This window comes from Macaca nemestrina, chromosome 2 (genome assembly GCF_043159975.1).
Source record: "Macaca nemestrina isolate mMacNem1 chromosome 2, mMacNem.hap1, whole genome shotgun sequence".
Lineage (NCBI taxonomy): Eukaryota > Metazoa > Chordata > Mammalia > Primates > Cercopithecidae > Macaca > Macaca nemestrina.
The window spans coordinates 43,869,862-43,892,129 of NC_092126.1; the positions used below are offsets into that span (position 1 = coordinate 43,869,862).

At 42.7% G+C, this 22,268-nt stretch overlaps 1 protein-coding gene across 5 annotated transcripts in view; it reads left to right on the top strand.

Moving 5' to 3' along the window:
* Positions 1–1,258: 1,258 nt before the first annotated feature.
* Positions 1,259–22,268, top strand: part of LOC105469979 (zinc finger and BTB domain containing 38) — a 124,797-nt gene continuing 103,787 nt past the window's right edge. For 3 of the 5 annotated variants that reach the window (XM_024789190.2, XM_024789188.2, XM_024789189.2), the window contains exon 1: positions 1,259–1,486. The gene's annotated coding sequence lies outside the window, so the exon portion shown is untranslated. The remainder of the gene's footprint in view (positions 1,487–22,268) is intronic. The other 2 variants (XM_011721636.3, XM_071091025.1) reach the window with 1 other exon arrangement.

Consider the following 22,268-nt stretch of genomic DNA (forward strand, 5'->3'; position numbering starts at 1 on the left):
GGTAGTTATTTGTCCTGTACCCTTCTGTTTTGTCTGAATTAACAAATAGTCTTTTCCCTGATTTTATTCGCAAAGAAGCCCCTTACTCTCACCACTAAACTATCTTCAAATCACAATACAGCATGAAAAATTTCTGGGACAGTCTTCTAGAAGAAATGTGCTCTCCATAAATTACGATGCCTGTGATCTATATCTCCTGATCTGGCCTCCAGGTGTTTAACCCATCTCAGTTTTGGGTTTGCTCACCTCTGTCCACTGACTGCACTTCCTACACATTCTGAATGGGCTGTTACACCCTCAACTCCAGTTCTTCAGGTTAGATATTTGAGTGGGGTCATGAAGATGGATGGATATCCGTTAAGCAAAGGACATTGGGTAAATATTGAGCATGGGAAAGCCAGGAACTTGAGCTCGATTTTTAGAGGTCAAAAATCATAAAGAAATCCGAAATTCAAGAACTTGATTCCTAGGAAAGTGCAGACATCCAAGGGTTTCATGTTTCCTGTTAGAGCAGGACTGAAGGCCTCAGTATAGATGAGCCTGAGCCTAAAGATGTGGATGCTTATATGGTTTTGCTGAGCTGAGAGAAAGACAAAAAAGGGGCACAACTTCAGACTAGTGAAAAGTTGAAGGGGTAGGTTCTTTGGGCCCTGGTATTACAAAGAAACTAGCCAAACTTGGCAGATTCAAGTTTCAACATTGTTTTTTTCTTTGTATAATCCCTATCTACATTCCAGTTGATTTTTCAACAAGCCCCCTGCGTGTTGCTGAATTTTAAGCTTCATGAGGGCATGTTTAAGCTGAATTTTAAGCTTCATGAGGGCATGTTCACTGCTGTATCCCCAGCACCATCACCTAGAACAGTGGTAATCAACAAGTGTTTGCTGAATCAATAATAGTAGATGTGTATATATATGGGTAGATGGATGTGTGAACAAATCTGTTTCCATCCATTGTACGGTGCATACTCCTAGTCCCCATGATGATTTATGATTCTCTCTGTGATAGGTCCCTTTGTCCAGCCACCTGCCTCTTGGTAGCTCTGAAGGCCCTTAGTCATTTGGCTCAAAAGCTGTAGCTTTGGAGACTAGCTTCTTATTAACTAAGCCATTGCACCACTTGCTCTTGTAGCCTTAAATTAATTTGAGTTAATTCTTAACTGTTTCCCTTCTGTACATGTGTCATTTAATGGTTTGCCTTTATCTGATTTTCCCCAATTTTTCCTGTGCATTTGTGGTTGTCTACAGAAGCCCTCTAGCCAAGGCCTCGGGCAGCCCTACCAAATGAATATGGGCATCTGAGTTTTCTAGGAGGCCTCTTCTTCTGCCCTGGGTCTCATCCAACTGGTATCCATCTAAACATTCCCACCCAGGGTTATTTATGCTAGAGGAAGAAGAATGCCCTTTCCAGAGCCAGTTCTTGGGGAAAAGAGGAACTGTTGATATAGCCAGAGCCCGAAAAGAAGATTACTCTGCAACAGCTAAAGGTTGGTGACATACTTTTTCTCCAACTTAGTGAAAGCTCTCTATGTTTGCTTTCTTTCCCATGAATTCCATTAGTGTATTTTCTCTCAATGACCCTTGGAACAAACAGATAGGAAAGATTTTAAATCAATAGAATAAGCTTCATGGAGACCAAGAGTTTATCTATTATTGATTCCCCAGCATCTAGCGTAGTACCTGACATGTTGATGCTCAATAAATAATTGATGAAGAAAGAAAAGAAAGACAGGAGGAAAGAATGGCAGAAGAGAAAGAAAAAGGGATTGGAGAGTAGGTGTGAATGTAAAAAGTGTTAATGTCATTCAGAAATCATGTGATGATAACAGTCTTGTTTTCAAAGTTAATTGGGTATGTTATCCCTGCTATCTGGAATCAATAAAGCAATTGAAGTTACTTTGTAAAATGAAGAGTGTATTTATAAAGATAAAATAATAGCAGACAAGCAGAATAACAACAAAAAAGGTATTCTTTGAAACTTAGGTGTAAACAGCAGTGATCATATTTTAAGATAAATTCAAAACTCTGTAACATTATCAGCCATTTGTTCTGTGTCTATGCCAGTTCTCAAAAGCAAATTGAAACAGTGAAGAACTTTATTTTGGTGTACAAACAGATGTCTTATGGATAAATGCAAGCTGATCATGGTGGTGATAGAATTGATTGCAACTGGTCCATTTGGTATTTAGAAAAGGTCAGCTAATCAGGAATGATACACTGAGGAACTTTACAAATATCTAACTTTCCTGCCATTGAGCGAAATTAACCACACAGTAATTTAGCAAAGGCTCAAAACTATTTAATTGTGTGTCAAGGAAAAACAGCTCAGTGCAGGGGAAAAAAATTAAGAAAATTAGCGTTTTTTTTAGTATCAGTCTTTCATTTATTTGAAATCATACATTGACACACTTCAGGTCCAGCAAGCCAACTTTAAATGACATACACTGTTCATTGCAAAAGAACCCACCTACAGTGGAGATAGAAGGGGAGTAATTAAATATAGTTTATACAGAGTCAGGCTGTTAAGACTAAGGGATTCTTTCTTCAGCAACCCAGGTAGCAACATATATTAAAGTTCTCAAGGTTAGGAAAAGTCACTATATTTGTATACTTCCTTAATTTGGGGAAAATAAAATGTAACCTAGAAGAAAATATAAAAACATCTCCAAGGCAAATTCAGAAAACTCTTCCTTTTAACACCAGTTTTGCAAAGACTGCATTAGTGAAGCATAGAGTTTGGTGAGTTGAAGTGTTTGCTAGACTAATTTAGACTACCATGATTAGCACAACTGTAAAAAAGACAAACCAACAAACAAACACTGTTGATAATATAAGCAGACGATGGCTGGTGACTAGCAAAAAAATAAATGTACCATCTTAGCTGCTGTGGATTATTCCTAAAATTATAATAAGATGATTAAGGCTTTACCTGTGCAATCAATTTTACTTGTGAAACTGACTAATGAAGGTGTTCAGAGAGTCCCAAACTTCAGCCAGTATAATTTTTGCCCCATCTTTTACCACCTGTGCTGCCATTTAACATGTTTTTTCTTTAATTAAAAAAATATATATAACAACATTTTAAAAACTCAGTGAATATTGCTATCTAAAATCATCTCGAAGAGACATTCTTTGGAAAACATGTCAATACCAAAGTAATAACAATAATAATGATAAGACTATTTCAAAGTAACTCTATGAGACAGAGACATGATGGTAGAGAAGAAATCAGAATCCTTAGAGCTCATGGGAAAATGTTGAGGTAAATCATATGCTCAGATTACAGTTTGCTCTTTGCAGCTTTATTTAAGAAGCGAGTTAATGTTTACATGACATTGAACTTCAAAGTCCAGGCAATAAGGAGGAAAAGAGAATGAGAGAAAAACAGTTAATGTGCTTTGCCTCCTTGCTCCTCCCAACCCATGGAGAGGCAGCGGGGTTGCAGGGGAGCAGGGTGGGGGACAGGAAACAGCCACGGGAGGGAAACAAAGCAGGGGGATTAAGGTTTTATCTTATCAGAGTGCAATAATGTTTCATTAAATTGTAAAAATTTATTGTGCTAAGATACAAGTACTATGTTTCCTAACTCACATGACAATTATTCTTGTTAGAGTTTCAGTATCTTTAAATAATAATCCTCTTTTCTACAGTCTCGGTGTGAAACTCTGTGCCTTAATTCTCTTTGAAGTGATCCAATCTCTGATCATGTTGTGTGTTTTACAATGATATTCTTGGTTTATAGGAACAAAGTGTTGTTTTTGAAACAAAGTAGGACTTTATTTATCTATAATACAATGAAAATATCTTCTGCATCATTTTTCTTTTCAAGTACTTCCTTTCTAATCCTTCCCTCTTGAGGAGGGTGGTGTCACTTATTTCTGACTTTGCAGTTAGGCCAGGCTCACTCGTGGCACCAGCAGAGCAGACAAAGGGTGAGGCTTTGCCAGATGGACCCCTGGACAAGGAGGCATCCTTCTAGGCCTGCTTCGAAGGGGACCTCCACGCCCGAAGGGAAGTCATTTTACCTGCATTTTAAAATCTTGTGATGTAGTTTTTTTTGAGGTGTGTGTATTTAGACACATTTAGAAATATTAAGTCCCATAAAAGGTCCCTATAAAGTCAGACTCTATAGTTGACAGGCCGGTGTGTTCTTAAAAGGGTGTCTGAAAGAAAGGAAAAGAAGTTGAAGAGATGTTCTCTTCAAATGAAAAGGCAGGGTGAGATTTAAAAAGCTAACTACCTCTTTCCTCAAGGAGGTGGGGCATAACTCCATATTCCTTAAGTGTGGGCCACACACAGACTTCCTTCCAAAGAGTACAGCATGGAAAGGGGGAAAAAGGGAAATCTGACAAACACTATCTTAGCCAGGCGATTAAGGTCAACATCAGCAGTGATGATGTTGATGGTCTGTACCTTGATATGATGTGATGGGAACAGCACCTTACCTCTGTGGTCTTCCTCCCCCAAACCCATGACCCCAGTCCAACCATGAGAAAAATGTCAAAATAAAATGGGAGGAAATTCTATAAATACTTGACCAGCACTTCTCAAAACTATCTGGGTCATCAAGAAAACAAGGAAAGCGTGAGAAACTGTCAAAGCCCAGAGGAGCCTAAGGAGACATGACAACCACATGGAATGTGGTCACCTGGGTGCTTCCTTAGAACAGAAAAAGGACCCTAGTTGAAAACTAAGGAAATTGAATAAAGCTTGGACTTTAGTTGATAATACTATATCTGTACTGGCCCGTTAGTTATAAGAAATGTACCACAGTAATGTAATACACGAATAATGGAGGAAACTGGGTATTGGGTATATGGGAATTCTTTGTACTATCTTGTCAACTTTTCTCAAAATCTAAAAACTACTGCAAAATAGAAAGTTTATTTTAAAAATATATAAAGCTAATTGCCAGGGAAACTACTGGTTGGAAAACTACTGAGACTCTGTGTCTTCCAATCTTTCCTGAAAACCCTTGAGAAACTTTATAACCACATGCAGAACTAGGTCATGCCTCTGGTGGCTGCTGCACCAAGATTAATGGGGAAAGATTCTAGTTGTATAGTCTAATGCTTGAAGTTCAAGATGGGAAAGCCAGGAGGAAAGGTAAGGTAATTCATCATTTCACATACACATATATTCATCATTCATTTGTTCACATACCGCTGCACAGAAACAGTGACCTCTCTTCCAGTTCATCTTCTCCCCGTCTCCTTCGTGGACTTCTATGTCTATCCATGCTTAAAGGTGGTGTTTCTCATACATGTGCATAATACCCTACATTTTTCTGTCCTCAGCCTCATCTACCACTTACTTGCCGATAAGTCTCAGATCTAGAGATAGATCCACTTGAATCATCCCCATTTGAATATCATCCCCATTTGAATATCCCACATGCACAACACATCTGCAGTGGCACTGAGCACCTCCTCAAAACTTGTTGAAGCCACTACTCTTTTCTTAATCTCTCTTTCTGTGAATGATGTCACCATCCCCTCATTTACTCAGATCAGAAACTCAATGTGGACTTCTTGTCGATCCCAGAAAGCCCCTCGGCTACCACTGTGCGTACTCTACCTCCTAAATGTTTCCTGGGTCTAGGCCCTTCCCTCCAACCTCAGCACCTTAGCCAGCTTCTTATCATGTCTCATCACAGAGCCCCTACCTAGACTCCTCCAGCCCCCAGGTAACCCCCGCACTACCCACACAGAGCGTCTCTAAAACACAGCCCAACCACACTACTCCTGTGCTAACAACCCTCCGAGGCGCTCTGTCACCCCTGGAATGCAGCTAGGCTTCTCTGCCTGGCACACAAGGCCCTTCTTTCCCCTCATCATTCCCTCCTCATCTGCTTTCACATTCCCAAACTCACCTTCTGCTTCCACCAAACTACTGGGGATTCCCCTTCCCAATTTTTTCCCATGTCCTACTCCTACTTGGCCTTCAAAATTCAACCCAAGCTCTCTTTGGGAGCATTCTCTGAGCCCTCCAGGGCTCCTCCTGAGTGCTGTCATAGGTGCTCCTCCCCTACCTGTCTCCTCATCCCCCAGCCATGCATAGCTCTGCCATTGCTCTCATTCTTTCATTTAATAATTGGCTAGTCTGAATACTACAAATACAACAGCGAACAAGCCACAAAAGACAAAAAACCCCGCCTCCTTGGAGCTTTTACTCTCTGCACACTGGTTTTCCTGTCTTCCCCTTGAAGGTGAGAACCATTCTTTACGTGCTTCTTAAGCACTTAGCATAGTGCCCAGCACATGGCCAGTGCTCAAAAATACAGATAAGTATGTGAAGGAAGGTCCTTGACTGTGTTCCTCCCATCCTTCATGGATGATAATGATAGGAATTAGAGAAATGCCTTCAACATGCTCAGGAAAAATAACTTCAGTACATCACTCCTTCCCTTCCCACACCCTTCTCCCAACTTATTTCCCTCGGAGCAGCACACGTTTAATGATTCGTGACTGTACATCCTCCTTTGAGGGTCTCCACCTGCCTCTGGAAAGAATAAGACTACCACAAGCAGAGTATTACACATGCTACTTGTTTGTTTTTAATTTTAAGAATCAAGGTATATAAGCACAAAGAATTATATTTCTAGGGCAAGACATACAAGTTATAAAACGTGGTGCCATGGAGCAGTGATATCAAGGGACCCAGAAGTTAGGGACAGGGGTGGAGAGCAGAAATGGAAGGTTAATTTTCTCATCTTGTAAAAATGGAAGTTTCCAGATACTGCATTACGTTTATGTGTCAATAACTAGAATCCTATATTTCAACCTCTATTGCTTTTCATTTTACAGCCTTTGGTACTGTTTGAATTTTTTTTAATTAGAAAATTTTAGAAAACTAGTTGGAATAGAAAAATAATGAAGAGTGGCCAGGCACGATGGCTCACGCCTGTAATCCCAACACTTTGGGAGGCCAAGGTGGGTGGATTGCTTGAGCCCAAGAGTTCAAGACCAGCCTGGGCAAAATAGTGAGACCTTGCCTCTATAAAAAACTTTATATATCTATATATAATAATATTATATATAATTTATATATATGTATGTATGTATTATATATATATAAAATAATGAAGGAGAGATGACATATTTATTGTGGAAGAAAGGCAGCACAGTCACCAGGAGGTTCTTTGAAGAGTTCCTTCCTCTGGAGTCGTGATGGGCACTGGGAGGTGTACGTGTCCAGTGTTGACTATAGCCAGTGGCCTCAGGGAGCGTGTCTGGTCTGGCTTCCAGCTGACGGCTTTCCCATCAGTGCTGAGTCACTGGCTGCAGCTGCAGCTGATGCGCCGTCCTGACTAAGGGTACCATGGAACGTCCTCCGCCCTTGCCCCCCAGAGTCTTGGGAACAGATTCCTGGAAATTCTGAGCAAAGTGCTGGGAAGTCCATTGCAACCCACTTGCCAGAAAGCCTTCCTCCACTGATGGGGGATGTACGGTGGCTGTCCTTGTCCCTCTGTGTCCCTTTTCTGATGATGTCATTCTCATCCACCCTGTGGAGTTGTTGGAAAGAACACAGCCTCTGAAACCAGAGGACCAGGTTGAAAGGGTGTCCAAGCCCTCCCTTGTTCAGGGACCTTGTGTCAGACACTCAGACTCTTTATGCTTCTGTTCTTGCCGCCCTGCCCAAATGCACTGCTGTTGTTTGAATGCTCCCCTCAAAATTCACATGGAAACTTAATCCCCAATGGGGCAGTATTGAGAGGTGAGGCCTCTAAGAGGTGATTGAATCATGAGGACTCTGCCCTCATAAGTGGATTAATCCATTCATGGATTAATGGTTAATGGGTTATCACAGGAGGGGAACTGGTGGCTTTATAAGAAGAGGAAGAGAATCTCGCCGTGTGAGGACCCCAGGACTCTGCAGAGAGTCCCCACTAGCAAGAAGGCTCTCACCAGATGTGGCCCCTCAACCTGGAACTTCCTAGCCTCCATAACTATAAGAAATACATTTCTTTCCTTATAAAATACCCAGTTTTAAGTATTCTGTTATAAGCAACAGAAAAGGGACATGCACTTCCCCATGTCTCCAGATCCTTATAAGGATCAAAGAGAAGATATATGTAGAGTTCCCCTGTCAGCTCAAATATTATTTATTACTAGCTGCATCTCTTTAAACTTTTGCTTATAAGATCTTCAATTCCACCTCCATCTCATGAGTCATGACATCAACTCTAAATATCTCATTTACTCTTCTGTTGGAGCATGCATCACACAATGGGTGACACAGGTGAACATGTGCCTTATGCAATAACATGCCTAAGAGCTCTGGGGTGGTTGGGTAAAGTCCCTTGTTATGTTCCCACCTGGAGAATCTATTTCACTCTAGTCTTCTACTGGACATATTCAGGCTACTGATTATGTAGGAGAGAGAGACAGAGATAGAGCTGGCTAGCCCTAATGTGTCACCATCAAATTGTGTCCAATGAGGGAATGGCTGACACTGTTGTCCCCATGGAAGTTTGTAGCCTGAGTACAGCTTTCATCTGTATAGCACTGATGCTCATGCCTGCCTCAAGAATGACTGTGTTTGGGTTTTGTTTTTGTTTTTGTTTTTGTTTTTTTGCTATTGCTCACACACAAATGAGAAGGAATTACTGTCTTTTTGTGTAGGTGTTTGTGTTCACTTTGCTGGTTTTAGGAGAGGCTTCAACATGGGGCCATTCTTCTCTGGATTCCTTTGGCTGCAAGTGTGTCATAGTAAAGCTGAGGCTGAGCCTGAGGCTGGGAGAGAGTTTAGGTGTTTGCTGTTCATGGGTTTGAGCAGAAGAGGAAAGATCTGAGAAGCACTGACCTGGCCAGGAGGCTGCTTTCACCAGCCGATGAACAAGTGTCTGGTGATCACACGTATGTGCTTGGACAGGATTCTTCTGGGAAGGCCTGTGAGTCAGGGCCCCTGGGAGTCCTCGGCTGGGGACTTCAAATGAGTCACTGTGCTTTCTGATGCCTGACAAATAAGTGGAAGATGATGCGCTTGTCTTCAGTCTGGAAGACGTGTGACCCTTTGGGGAAGAGGGTCAGCAGTGGGGAATTGTGTCACCAATGTTTCCTTTTCTGACCGTTCGCCTTTCCTGCAGATCCACATCAAACACCACAACTGAGCAGCTTGATGTCTCATTTTTGTGCTTATCTTGTTTTTCTTTTTCTTCCTAATGCTTTTTTTCCTAAGTTGAATCATTCAGGGCTCTTGATGGCCTCTGAAATGAGTTGAATTTTCCTAGCCTGTCATTCAAATTCTGGCCCCTTCCTATTTCCCATTGAGAATGCCCTGCTACTCCAACCAAATTCATCTGCTGGCCATTCCCTGAGTGCGCCCAGACAGTTCCACCCTTGCTCACATTTCTCCTCTTGTCTGTGTCTTGTCTGTATGCATCCCTTCTCTTTTTATGTAAACCTAAGGAAATTCTGCTGCAGTCCCACATGCCGAGTGGCAGTGGCGCCTTCCCCAACTACTCTAGCCCCTGGCAACTCCTCTCAGCTCTGAGCCCCACAGCCCTAGCCGCACCTCCAAACTTGGCATAGGCTCTCGCCCAGCCGCCTCTCCTTTATGTTGGGGATGTGTCTTGTACTTTGCTGTATTTCCAGGGCTTGGCAGGGGCTATAATATGTAACGGGTGCTCCATGATATTTGCTCTAGATAAGGATGAAATGATCTGCCGCCCTGAGCAATGCCCTGGCATCCTTGGCTTCTAGAAGAGCCTGCAGATGGAGTGGGGGAGAGATGCCGAAAGAAGAAACCAGAGGGCAGCTCTGCTTATCTCTCTTCTGTACTGAGGTTTCAAGTAACATTAGCTTAAGAAAAAAGTTTCTGTGCTGAAAATTTGAAAACTACTGGAAACTACTGTTATTGTTTCTACACCTAATTGATAAGCTAGGGGAAATTCATACCCAACATTCAGTGGCACAGAGAACTCATCAGAAAAGGAAGGATACAGAACAAGTGTGGGCATTTTACATGGCGCCAGGAAAAAAAATACCTGTCCTGTAGAAAGGGGTTTCTTAACGAACTTGCCAAGACCATGTAAAAGTTTGCATTTTGGGTCTTAAAAGGTCACAAGTGATTGAAGCGCCACAGTGAGTTCTACAAGGGGTTAGAGATCTGGCTCCTTTGTAAAATCCTTAGCAGGCCTTTGAGGGCCCCAAGGGACAGTGTAAAGCTCAGCCTCATTGTTTGCTCCAGTAAAGCTTTGTTCGGATGCAGGAGACAGAAGCCAATGCCAACTGGCTCAATTAATAGGGGACTGGGGTTGGTGTGAGGTTATAGGTAAAGGAGACCTAGGACAGCAAATCAGGCTCAGTGAGGCCCAGGAAACCAGCGCGGGAGAGTCGCTTACATGGTTGGTTGCTCACTGCAGGCCCATTTCATCCCTGCTTCTGTCTGCTTGTCTCTGCTTGGCATCTACCAGCCCAGAGTCCACAGGGCCTCATGGCTCCAAAGCCTGCTGCCATCTGGATGGCCAGCCACAGATGGCCTGTCACTCAGATCACATTTGTGAGAGGGAGGCTCAGGTTGACTGGGCACAGCCCCTGCTGGGTCCACTCCATGCCTAATCAGTGAGAGGAAGGGGTCACCACGGGATCAAGAAGCACCAACAGCGCTGGCTGCAGAAGGTGGACAAGTAGAGCCCAAGCTGCCAAGACAAGGGCAGTGTGAGTGGGGAAAGAGTGCACTGACCCCTTGCCTAGCACCCTCACAGACCCAGAGACACCTGGCCCTGCAATTTGTAGGGTTTTGGAGCACACACTCACTGTGTAAGCACAGAAATATTGCAGTGGATATTTTTACAGCCAGCTTCCACTAATGATTGTAAGTTCTTGCTTCCTTCTAGGGCTGCAGTCTAGTTTCTCCCTCACAGTGTGGATCTTACAGCTTAGGGTAGAATCTGGTTAGCCAATTTTTCAGCTTTGACAACATGGAAAGTCAGAAAATAGGCTTTCATAAACAGTGTGGTTGCCTCTTACATAAAAGGTAGTGTCTAAAGTCAGCACACACAGGGAAATACATGGAATCAAAATGTCTCCTGAGAATCCTTTAAATCACCCATAAAGAATGGAACGCATACATCTCTCAGGAGCCCTAATATAGCCATTTTCTTCTAGCACTAGACAGACCATGTTTTTTGGCTGACGACCAATGCAAATGGTTGGTTTGCATTCGGGGTCATGTTTAATGAAAAATCTTTAGATCCCTTCTCAGGTATATATACATATAAAAAAAGCTATGTGCTAAAAAGGCCCATGGTAACCTAGAACCTCAGGGAAATGCAGGTTCTCTCTGAGGCATCTTCTCATGGGAATGTGAGGGGGGATGCCTTCAACATTAAATCATCTCCCTGCCTTCCTTCCTCCCTCCCTTTTTCCTTCCTTCCTTCCTTCCTTCCTTCCTTCCTTCCTTCCTTCCTTCCTTCCTCCCTCCCTTTTTCCTTCCTTCCTTCCTTCCTTCCTTTCCTTCCTTCTCTTCTTTCTTCCTTTCTCCCTGACAAGGATATATTGTTAAATTGCCTTAGGCTAGCTGTACATGGGATGTCACTATAAGAGGACAGTGCCCCATCTGTCCCTCTCCCCTTCTCGCACATGGGGGTGAGGTACTCTGTCAGGCAGGGACACTGTCCTGTGGTCTGTGGTGCCTCTCCCTGTACCTTCCCCAGCCCCCGTCACCACATATCCCAGTCCCCTGCATGCACTACATCCTGCTGTAATGACCCCTGATTAACGAGTTGATTCTAACCCTGCTGTGCCCAGTTCCTCTACCTGAGAAGTGAGCTTTAACAAAGGGGAAAGGCTGCATAAAATTAAAATACCTGATTTTGAACAATTAGCTACATATGGAAGGCTAGTCTTTCAGATCATCTTTCTAAGAATGAAAAAGTGGACTACATCTCTTAACTTGGCCTTAACTTGGCCTTAACTTGTCCTTAAACTTGGCCATCCATCAGAATCACCTGCAGAGCACAGATTCTGGTTCAGTAGCTCTGGGGCAGGTCAAGAATCTGCATGTCTGACACTACTGCCTCTGCTGCTGCCACCACTGCCAGGTCTGCCCCACCCAATGCTGGCACTACCTGTCAGCCAGAACCACACTGCGTATCCCTAGAAATGGTGCTTGGTTGGAAGGCCTTTGTTAGAGAAACAGCCTCAGTGTCCCTCATGCATAAACTGAGGATAATAGTTGTCTGCTCATGTTATGTAGATTTGTTGTGAGCACTAAATGACTTAATATTTGTAGTGTTTAGAACTGTGTCTGATACAAAGTGATGGCCATACAAGTGTTTTAAGTAACAGTAATTTTTAAAGTCCCATGCCGATTATCCACAGGTAAACTCTAGTCCTATACCTCTAGAACAAATGAAATCAACTTCCTTAGATACAGCTGAAATCCTGGCCTCAGATGCAGCTGAAAGCCTGGGCTTAGATGACTGAAAAACAAAATAAGAAGTGTGAATGTTCCTCATAATTTTTCCTGGCCCTGGAGCACAGATAACCTACAAGATCTGGACTGCATCTGCTGTTCCAGACAGCATGATGCCCTGGGCTGGGCTGGAAGAGACAGGAACAGGCACAGGCCTTCCATGGCTGCCACCTTGGCCACTGACGGCACAATTATCATTCCCCACAACAGGGCCCAGCTGGCCTCAGATCACCTCCCAGAGGCGTCTCTGCTGAACTCTGCATGATATGTTGATCCCGCTAGTCTTTACCAATCACATCAGCATGCTGTTTCATCACAACAGTAACCACTACTTAAAATGACCTGATTGATGTGTATCTGTTTATTATGCCTTCTCCACTAGAATGCAAGCATTTATGTCTCGTTCTCTACTACGCCCCAGCACCTAGCACAGTGCTGACACATAGTAGATGCTCAATAAATATGTGTTGAATGTATGAACCATAGTAGTGTCAAAGGGTATGAAATTGAAGGGGAAACTATCATATATTCTTTCCGTTTTGCCTATCACCTTTCTCTGTTGCTCCTGTGAGTTGAAAGCTGCTTTCTAAGAGCTAGTAGTCTGAAAGCAGACAGTCCTGTGCTGGAATTGCTACCCACGGGAGAAGGGACCCTCCCAACTTTCCTTGGAAGGCTCTCAGCCTTGCCTGGCCAATGGGACATTTGTCTTAAAGTATCAGCAAAGTACAAAGGCACTGGCTGGTGCCTGGACGACCTTTATTCTCAGAAATATTCACATACTCTAAATGGGAGGTGTCAAACCCATGCCAATAGCTCCATTAAAACCCAGGCTTCCCACCAAGAGCAACTGGCATGGTTTTCTATTTGCTTCTCTTGATCATCAGTGATAAAATTTACTATTTTATATAGAGAGAACATGTGTTGGGCATCTCAGTAGTTCAAAGACAGAAAAACACCTCTTAATTGTATGTAATATATTTTTTAATATATAGTTTACCTTTTTAAAATTAATTAATTAATTTATTATAGAGATAGGGTCTCACTGTGTTGGCCAGGGTGGTCTTGAACTCCTGGCCTCAAGCAATCCTTCCACCTCAGCCTTCCAAAGTGCTGGGATTACAGGTGTAAGCTACCACACCTGGCAGTAATAGATGAATTTACTAGTACAACCAACCCAAATTTTTGTGCAGTTTCTCACTAGGGCCACTGTTGGCCTCTGGGCAGAGATACTACTATGTGGTGTGGGATTTCCCCACGATAGGACATTTAGCATCCCCTGTCCCTGGGGAACTAAATGCCAGTAGCCCCCAGGAGAATTTGTGACATCCAGAAAATGCCCCCAGGCATTTCCAAACACCTTCTGATGGGTGAGACTGCTCATTTGAGAACCACTAGTTAGGGAAAAGTAAATTCCTTCATTTTACTTCAAATGGGGTGTGTTAGCATCATCTTGCTTGAGCAACTTTAAAAAATTAATTTCTAATTACATAAATAACACATTCTCTTTGTAAACAAATCCTATAGATGAAGCTGAAGTCTCCTTTGACGCCCACTTCCAGTTCTAGTCACTCCCTGCTTCTCTGAGGAAGTGAGAGTAACTGACATGGTTTCTACCTTCAAGACCCTTTGCTTTATGTTTATATATAGATGTAGGAACCTGCATACAAGTATAATGTAGTGTTGTTGGTGTGTGTTTGTGCTGTGTATTTCATCTGCAACTTGAATTTTTTACTCCACAATACTTGTTGAAGGTCTTTCCATGTCCAAACACGGAGAAATGCTTCATCCTATGGCTGAGTAATACATAAAGGCTGCACAGCATTTTATCATGTCAATGGGCCTCCTAGCAGAGAGCTGCAAAAGAAATCAGTTCCCTGGATGAGGCGTTGCCTGTGGTCTGGTCACAGGACCAAATTAGACAAAAGCTGAGGTCATTTTGAATCATCCCCTCCAACCCTGCCGCAGTTTACAGAACAAAGCGGTGGCTTGACTTGAATTTGAACATAGTATCTCTAAGCCTGGGTATTCTGGCATTGTGTAAACACAGCTCTCTGAGCCTACTGCACTGAAATGGATTCATTTCCTTTTTTAGCTTCTAGCATGGCATTTTTAGTTGATAAATTGTGGTTCTAAGGAAGCAGGTTTGATGATCCCCTTTGTCCTTCAACCAAATGCGTAAAGGAGGATATTTACTTTTATGGGTAATTACAGGTCTATGAATTGAGCACTTAATATGAGGCACCTTCATTGCTTATCTCGAATCCTTATGACAGTCCTTCGCAGGAGGTGTTACTAGCTCATTTTTACAGGGAAGAAAACTGAGACTTGTGGAGATTACAAAATTTGTCTAAGGCAAGTCAGTTAGTAAGTGACACAAACCCAGGGCTTACTCTCAGATAATAATTATGATATCATTTATGTATTTATTCAACAATATTCATTGAATGTCTGTCATGTGCTGGAAATGGTACCCAGCACTAGGAATACATCAGTAAACAAGGCAGTAAACAAAGCCAACAAGCATGTGAAAAAATGTTCAGTATCACCAATCGTTAGATAAATGCAAATAACCACAGTTAGATATCATCTTGCACCAAGCAGACTGGCTATTATTAAAAAGTCAAAAAAATAACAGATGCTGGTGAGGTTGCAGAGAAAAGGGAACACTTATACACTGCTGGTGGGAGTGTAAACTAGTTCATCTACTGTGGAAAGCAGTTTGGTGATTTCTCGAAGAATTTAAAACAGAACTGCCACTCCACCCAGCAATCCTATTACTATACTCAAAAAAATATACCCAAAGGAATATAAATCATTCTGCTGTAAAGACATATGGATGCATATGTTTATCGCAGCACTATTCACAATAGCAAAGACACGAAATCAACCTAAATGCCCATCAATGGTGGATGGGATAAAGAAAATGTGGTATGTAGACACCATGGAATACTATGCAGCCATAAAAAGAATGAGATCATGCCCTCTGCAGTAACATGGATGGAGCTGGAGGCCATTATCCTAAGCGAATCCATGCAGGAACAGAAAAACAAATGCTGCATTTTCTCACTTAGAAGTGAGAGCTAAACATTGAATGCACATGGACACAAAGAGGGGAACAATAGACACCAGGGCCTACTTGACAGTGGAGGGTAGGAGAAAGGTGAGGATTAAAAAACTTCCTGTCAGGTACTATGCTTGTTACTTGGGTGATGAAATAATCTACACACCAAACCCCCGTGACATGCAATTTACCTATGTAACAAATCAGCACATTGTACCCCCTGAACCAAAAAAGAAAGTTGGAAAGTTGGAAGAAAAAGAAAATAAAACAAAGATGAGATCTTTGCCCTTCTAGATTCTAGAGCTGACATTCTAGTGGGGAACAGAAGAGGTAAACAAACACACATCTTCTAGGGAACATTAAATGCTATGAATGAACGTAAAGCAGAATAAAGGGACAGTGAGTTGCAGAAGGGCTTTTTTAGAAACGGTGTTGGATAAGCCCTCCCTGGAGTTGCGGCATTCAAGCAGAGACATGAATGAAGCAATAGAGTGGGCCGTGCCAAATCTCAAGTGTAGAAATACAAATTAAAACCACAATAAGATGCCACTTCACATCCTCTATGATGGCTATAATAAAAAGACAGACAGTAGCAAGTGCTGGTGAAGATGTGGAGAAATCAGAGCCCTTGTACGTTGCTGGTGGGACTGTAAAACAGTACGGCTGCTTGGGAAACAGTTTGGCAGTTTCCTAGAATGTTAAACATAAAGTTATCATATGACTCAGCAATTCCACTCCTAGGTATATACCCAAGAGAAATTAAAACATATGTCTACACAAAAACTTGCACACAATACACATGACTGTATACAAATGCTGTACATAGCAGTATTATTCATAATAGCCAAAAAAGTAGAAACAACCCGAATGTCCATCAACTGATAAATGCGTAAACAAAATGTGGTGTAGCCACACCATAGATGGTATCCATATATGCAATGGAATATTATTCAGGAGAATTGCCTGGGAAGCAAGTTCAAGGTGAGAATGGAGAGTGAAGGACAGAATCCTGTGAAGCACCAGTACTGAAAAGACAAGTAGCAAAGGAAGATCTGTGAAGAAAACAGATGGTCAGGAGTAGAATACTAAGAGAAAGAAGAGTCGATATTATGGAAACCAAGGGAAAGTCTTCCAAGAAGGAACTGAGTAACAGAGGCAAATGCTAGAGGGAGGTCATCAGTGAAAACCAAGATACAACCACCAAACACGGTGGACATCCATGACTGCAATTTGAATACACCAGCTGTGAAGACTTTTCCAGAATAATTGAGGAAATAGGAATGTGGAAAGTGTGTATAAGATGATATTACAGATTTGTTGTTAATTTTCTTAGGCGTGATATGATACTGTGGGTGTGTAGGAAGATGTTCTTTTTTTTCATAAAAGCATACTGAATTATTTCAGGGTGGAACGTTAGAATGTCTGTAATGAACAATAATTTAGCAGATAAAATGGATGAAACGAGGCAAAATAATAACAATGAGGGTGGGTGCAGTGTCTCACCCCTATAATCCCAGCACTTGAGAGGCCGAGGCAGGTGCATCACGAGGTCAGGAGATTGAGACTGTCCTGGCCAACATGGTGAAACCCTGTCTCTACTAAAAATACAAAAATTGGCCAGGCGTGGTGGCGTGCGCCTGTAGTCCCAGCTACTCAGGAAGCTGAGGCAGGAGAATCACTTGAACCCAGGAGGCGGAGGTTGCAGTGAGCCAAGATCACGCACTGCACTCCAGTCTGGCAACAGAGTGAGACTTTGTCTCAAAACAAAAAAAAATAGTAACAATGGTTAAATCTAAGTAACAAGTATATACATTTATTAACTATACTATTCTCCCTAGTTTTTTGTCCATTTGAAAACTTTGGAAAATCTAAAGCAATCAACCACACAAACAAAACCTGAAAAGAAGCCACTGGATTAGGTAGTTAGGAGAATCCTGGTGACACCTGAGAACATAGCTGTAGTTGAGAAGCAGGTGTCACACCCAGATTGTAGGGGATTTGAGGTGAGGCTGGGGAGTGGGCACAAACCCTCATGAAGAAGTTTAGCCCAAAATAAAAAAAACTAGAGAGGGCAATAAGGTCCTATGAACTTTTTTTTTTTTTCCCCACAGATCTGGGTTTCTGTACAGGCAGTGGGAAGAACTACTAAGAAGCTAAAGATGGAAGGTGTTATTGAGAGAAATAATGATTTAGGGAGGGAGAGAAGAAAAAATAGGAACAAGAGCTCAGGAAGGGGAGAGGACAGGTCTTTTAAGCAAGGGGTGGAAGGGAATTATTTGATGTGAAGAAAATTGAATAAGCATGAACAAACCTGCAACGTCAATATATGGAGCTGTGTTCCATCTCCATTGAGATCAAATGTCTGCAAGTCTATATGTTTATGACACTGAATATATAATCAGAAACAAGGCTGCAAATTATTTCCCATCAGTTTCGTACATGTTGGGCATTGCATACTGTATTGTCAGGATTGATCTAAGAGAACAGCAGCCATGTGGCTTGCTGGATTGGAGGAAGTTTAGGGTAAGGAAGTGAACGACTGGCAACAGGAAAGCCATCCGGGGTAAAAATGGTAATCCTTCCCCACTCAGGGAAAAGATGGGTGATTCACAGCAATGAAGACCACAGGAGTATTGGTTAAACCAAAACTCCAGTTTACCCTTATGAACTACCTCAGAATCCCATGGGGTTTCCATCCAAGGGAGCAGGACAGTAGTATCATTTGGGGACTTCCAAGAATGGTGTTAGGTCATGAGAGCCAGGGAGGTGGGGATTGTCAACAAGCAGATACAAGGACCCTTGGAGGTTGGGGGAGGAGAAGGACTCTGAGCAAATGGGATCCCATAGATTCTCGAAGATGGTGACTAAGGCTATCACAGCATACATAGTCTTCCCGTCCACACAGGAGCTTTGTTTCCTGATCTATACCAGCAGAGGTACAGATCAATCAGGATAATTATCCTCAGCCCCTGTTGGTTGAAGATACCAGGCAAGCTGGGAACGACACAGAAAATGGATCAATATCTTGAGCAATCTCAACAGAGCCAGGACCAGGCATGGATCAAAGTACAACTCTCCTTCTGGATAAAGAAATATCCACAAAAATCTGCTTCGAACATCATATCATCTTGAGATAGTTCCATGGCTCAGATTCGTGTTGTTGTCTCCTTTTGTCTTTATGCCCCAGAGATGAGTTCCATTGTGTAAATGACACGAATCAGGACAACATTCTCTTGTCAGTGATTCTCAAACTTTTTCACCCAAGGGCCTCTAATGGTAGAAGAGAGAAAATGTTGATGCTGAAACTTTGAGGGACTTGCATCTAATCAATATGTCCAGAGCACAAAATCGATTCTATGTCTCCCAGTTACCTTAGGAACCCAGGTGTACTTTGTATTCTAGTAATAGCAGGACAGGAGACCTCCAACTGTAGTCCACTTTGGCTGTGTTTTAGCCAGCTGCTGTTTTCTCTTGCTGCTGTAGTAAGTCACTGAAAACTTGGTGGCTTAACACACACAGTTATCTTGCAGTTCCATAGGTCAGAAGTCCATCATGGGTCCCACTGGGCTAAAATCAAGGTGTCTACAGGTCTGTGTTTCCTTCTGGATGCTTAGGGGAGAATCCCTTTCCCTGCCCATCCCAGCTTCTAGAGACTATCCCCATTCCTTGGCTCATGGCTTCCTTCCTCCATGTTCCTCTATCTTTTTTTTTTTTTTTTTTTTTGGACGTTGTCTTGCTCTGTCACCCAGGTTGGAGTGCACTGGAATAATCATAGCTCACTACAGCCTCAACCTCCAAGGCTCAAGTGATCCTCTTGCCTCAGCCTCCTGAATAACTGGGACCACAGGCACATGCCACCACACCTGGCTAATTTTTTGTTTTTATTTTTTGTAGAGATGGGATCTCACCGTGTTTCCCAGGCTGATCTCGAACTCCTGGGCTTAAGTGATCCTCCTGCCTTGGCCTCCAAAGTGCTGAGATTACAGACTTGAGCCACTGCACCCAGCTCTTCCATCTTCAAAGCCAGCATTGTGCATTTCTCTGACCTTTCTTCATAGTCATGTCTCTCTCTCACTAACTACAGTTGGGAAAGGTCCTCTGCTTTTAAGGACTCAAGATTATATTGTGCTTATTCAGATCATGCAGGATAATTTCCCCATCTCAAGGTCCATAATCTTAATCACATCTGCAAAGCCTCTCTTGCCATGTAAAGTAACATATTCACATGTTCTTGGAATTAGGACCTGGACATCTTTGGGGGCCCATTATTCTGTCTATCACAGCTGCTATTGCAAGAAGCCCTGCTGTTAATCCTAGGGAAGAAATTAAGGATATTCTCATCTCCCTGAGAGGGGAGGCAGGCCTATGGTATTTACAGACACTTCTTGTCATCTAGAGATCTAAGCTTAACTGTATATTGCTAAGAGTCAACCTCTCGCATGAGCTACCGAGAACTTTTGCAAAAGAAGCGGGAGAAGACTTTGTGTTGGGGTAAGTTGGAAAAATGGGGCACCCACTCTAGATAGACAAATGGCTTAGGAAGAAGCTCTAGTGGTTTCTGTGGGAAAGGGAGGCATAGTGTTCCTGGATGGCAGAACTTTTTTTTTTTTTCTTTAATGGCTTTGGGAGAGTTGGTAAAGGTCAGTCCTGTGACACAGATATGGAGGAGCAACCACAGGGCTACCTTTGGCTATGGCTGCAAGGGCCTGGACAGCCAGTGTTGGACTACCTATGCTGGGAAGAGGTGAGCTCTGGCCCATGATGGTGTATGCATGTGGGCATGAAGAAATGAGGGCTTCTGCTCGGCCTGCATCTCATTCTCTCCTGGACTTTTCTTTTCTCAACCCATCTGTTTGCATGTGAGATTCATAGTGCTTCTGCTAATTCAACTTTGACCCTATTTTATGTAAACTCATTTTCCTGGCCTTACTATGCAAGGAGAGTATTCTCCCATCTCTTTCCTGGATTCCATCTCTTAGCTTCCCTGCATTGGCACATTACTTCTCCCTAAGCTCAGAAAGGCTGCCTACAATTGTTGTGCATGGGTGTGTGTGGGTGTGTCTTAGGGTGGGAGGTGGGAGACTGGCAGTAGTTAACCTACAATAACTTCCAATGCTGGTTTCCTTCCCATCCCTCCCTTGCCCATTCTAACAGCTTAGTTTTCCCCCAGGCCCTCACCCACCAAATCATTGTGACAACTGAAAACACCCCCATGGATTTCCCAAAGACCTCCCAGGGGACAAGGCCACCCCCACTGAGAACTTCGGCTCAGAGGGAGGTGAGTGGAAGGCAATGTCTGGCAGGGCTGCGGGGGCAGTTTCCGGCTTATAGAGGCTGAATAAATTTCCTGGAACAATACCTACTGGGCTCCACTGCACTAAATAGTGTGATTTCTTACCAGTTAAAACAATCATCTCTCTCTGAAGCTCCTGTTGTTCAACCTTTGGCCATGATATACCCAAGGTGGGGCTCATTTTGGAGAGTGTCCACCCTGGCTGCACGTTGAAATCACAGGGTATCTTTAAAAAATACTGATACCCAGGTGTCACCCCAGAGAGTCTGATTAAACAGGCCTGGTCCTCTAGCTATTTTAACACTCCTGGTGATTAGCCAGAGCTGATAACCTGTTATTAGGGGATTTTCTCCGTGAATAACCTTGACGCTGGAGTGAGGGAGGGCTTAGCAGCGTTGAAATAAACGCTTCCCATTGGCTGGAAAAATTTCCTCGTGAGCCACTCCCCCTTTAATTTATCCCACTCTTTCTCCTTTTCTCCCTTCTACCCATTTTTGTTATAAATTATTTAGAATTAATCATACAGTTCCCTTTCGTTCATCCAAGCTATTACTCTGTTGCAACAAAGGTCGGGATGAAAAGGGCAGTGCAGTTGGCAACTCCGTGTTTTGACTTCCTCTTGGTGTAAAGTTTTACTGAATAAAGGGAGTGTTACAGTGAGATGCTCAGACGATGGGTAAAAAGGAAATGAGCGAATGACCAGCTGGGCTTAGCCTGGTCCACTCCACATTGCCAGCCGTCAGACTTTCTAGAAAGCACAGGCTGAAGGCACCCCTGCTGCCTCTCAAACTCTCTGAGGTTTTTTTGTTTGTTTTTGGTTTTGGTTTTTTTGTTTGTTTGTTTGTTTTTTGGTGATGTAATGCTCACATCTGAAGAAGGCCAAACCTCAAGCTTTTTTCACGTAGCTGTACATTTCAGTCTCTGAAAGAAAGCACTGTCTACTACGAATGTTTTATTCTGCCATCTGCCAGGCAGAAATTAGTGAGGGAAAAACAGCTAGTTCAGCACTCCCATCACTAGCTTTTATAAAGGAAGAACTAAAGAACTGTTCCTCATTATTTGTGAAGCCTAGGTTTCAGAATGTACTGCTTTTATATTCTCATGAAAATTACCAAAGAATATTCAAGTTAGTTGTCACTGGTTTCAAAAGCCACACAGTTGATGAGTTACATATGGGTAGGCTGCATGGCATTTCTGCAGTCATGGGAATTTTAGTTGTGCATCTTAGACTGTATGCTCCTAGTGTCAGGATTAGAGACAAAATGTGAGGAGGGAGATCATTTCCACTTCCAAAGGTGGTGGGGTGATGTGTTTCTTGGTTTAAAAAATTAAAAGTATCATTTAATTTGTAGTTAGAGGAGCAATAGTTTATGGCTTATTTGAACTAGATCTGAATTCATTAAGACAATCTTGACTTGACTGGACAAGATGTAATTTGATCTGAGTATATATAGAGCTGTAGAGGCATGTACACATATATTTCTATAATACATAG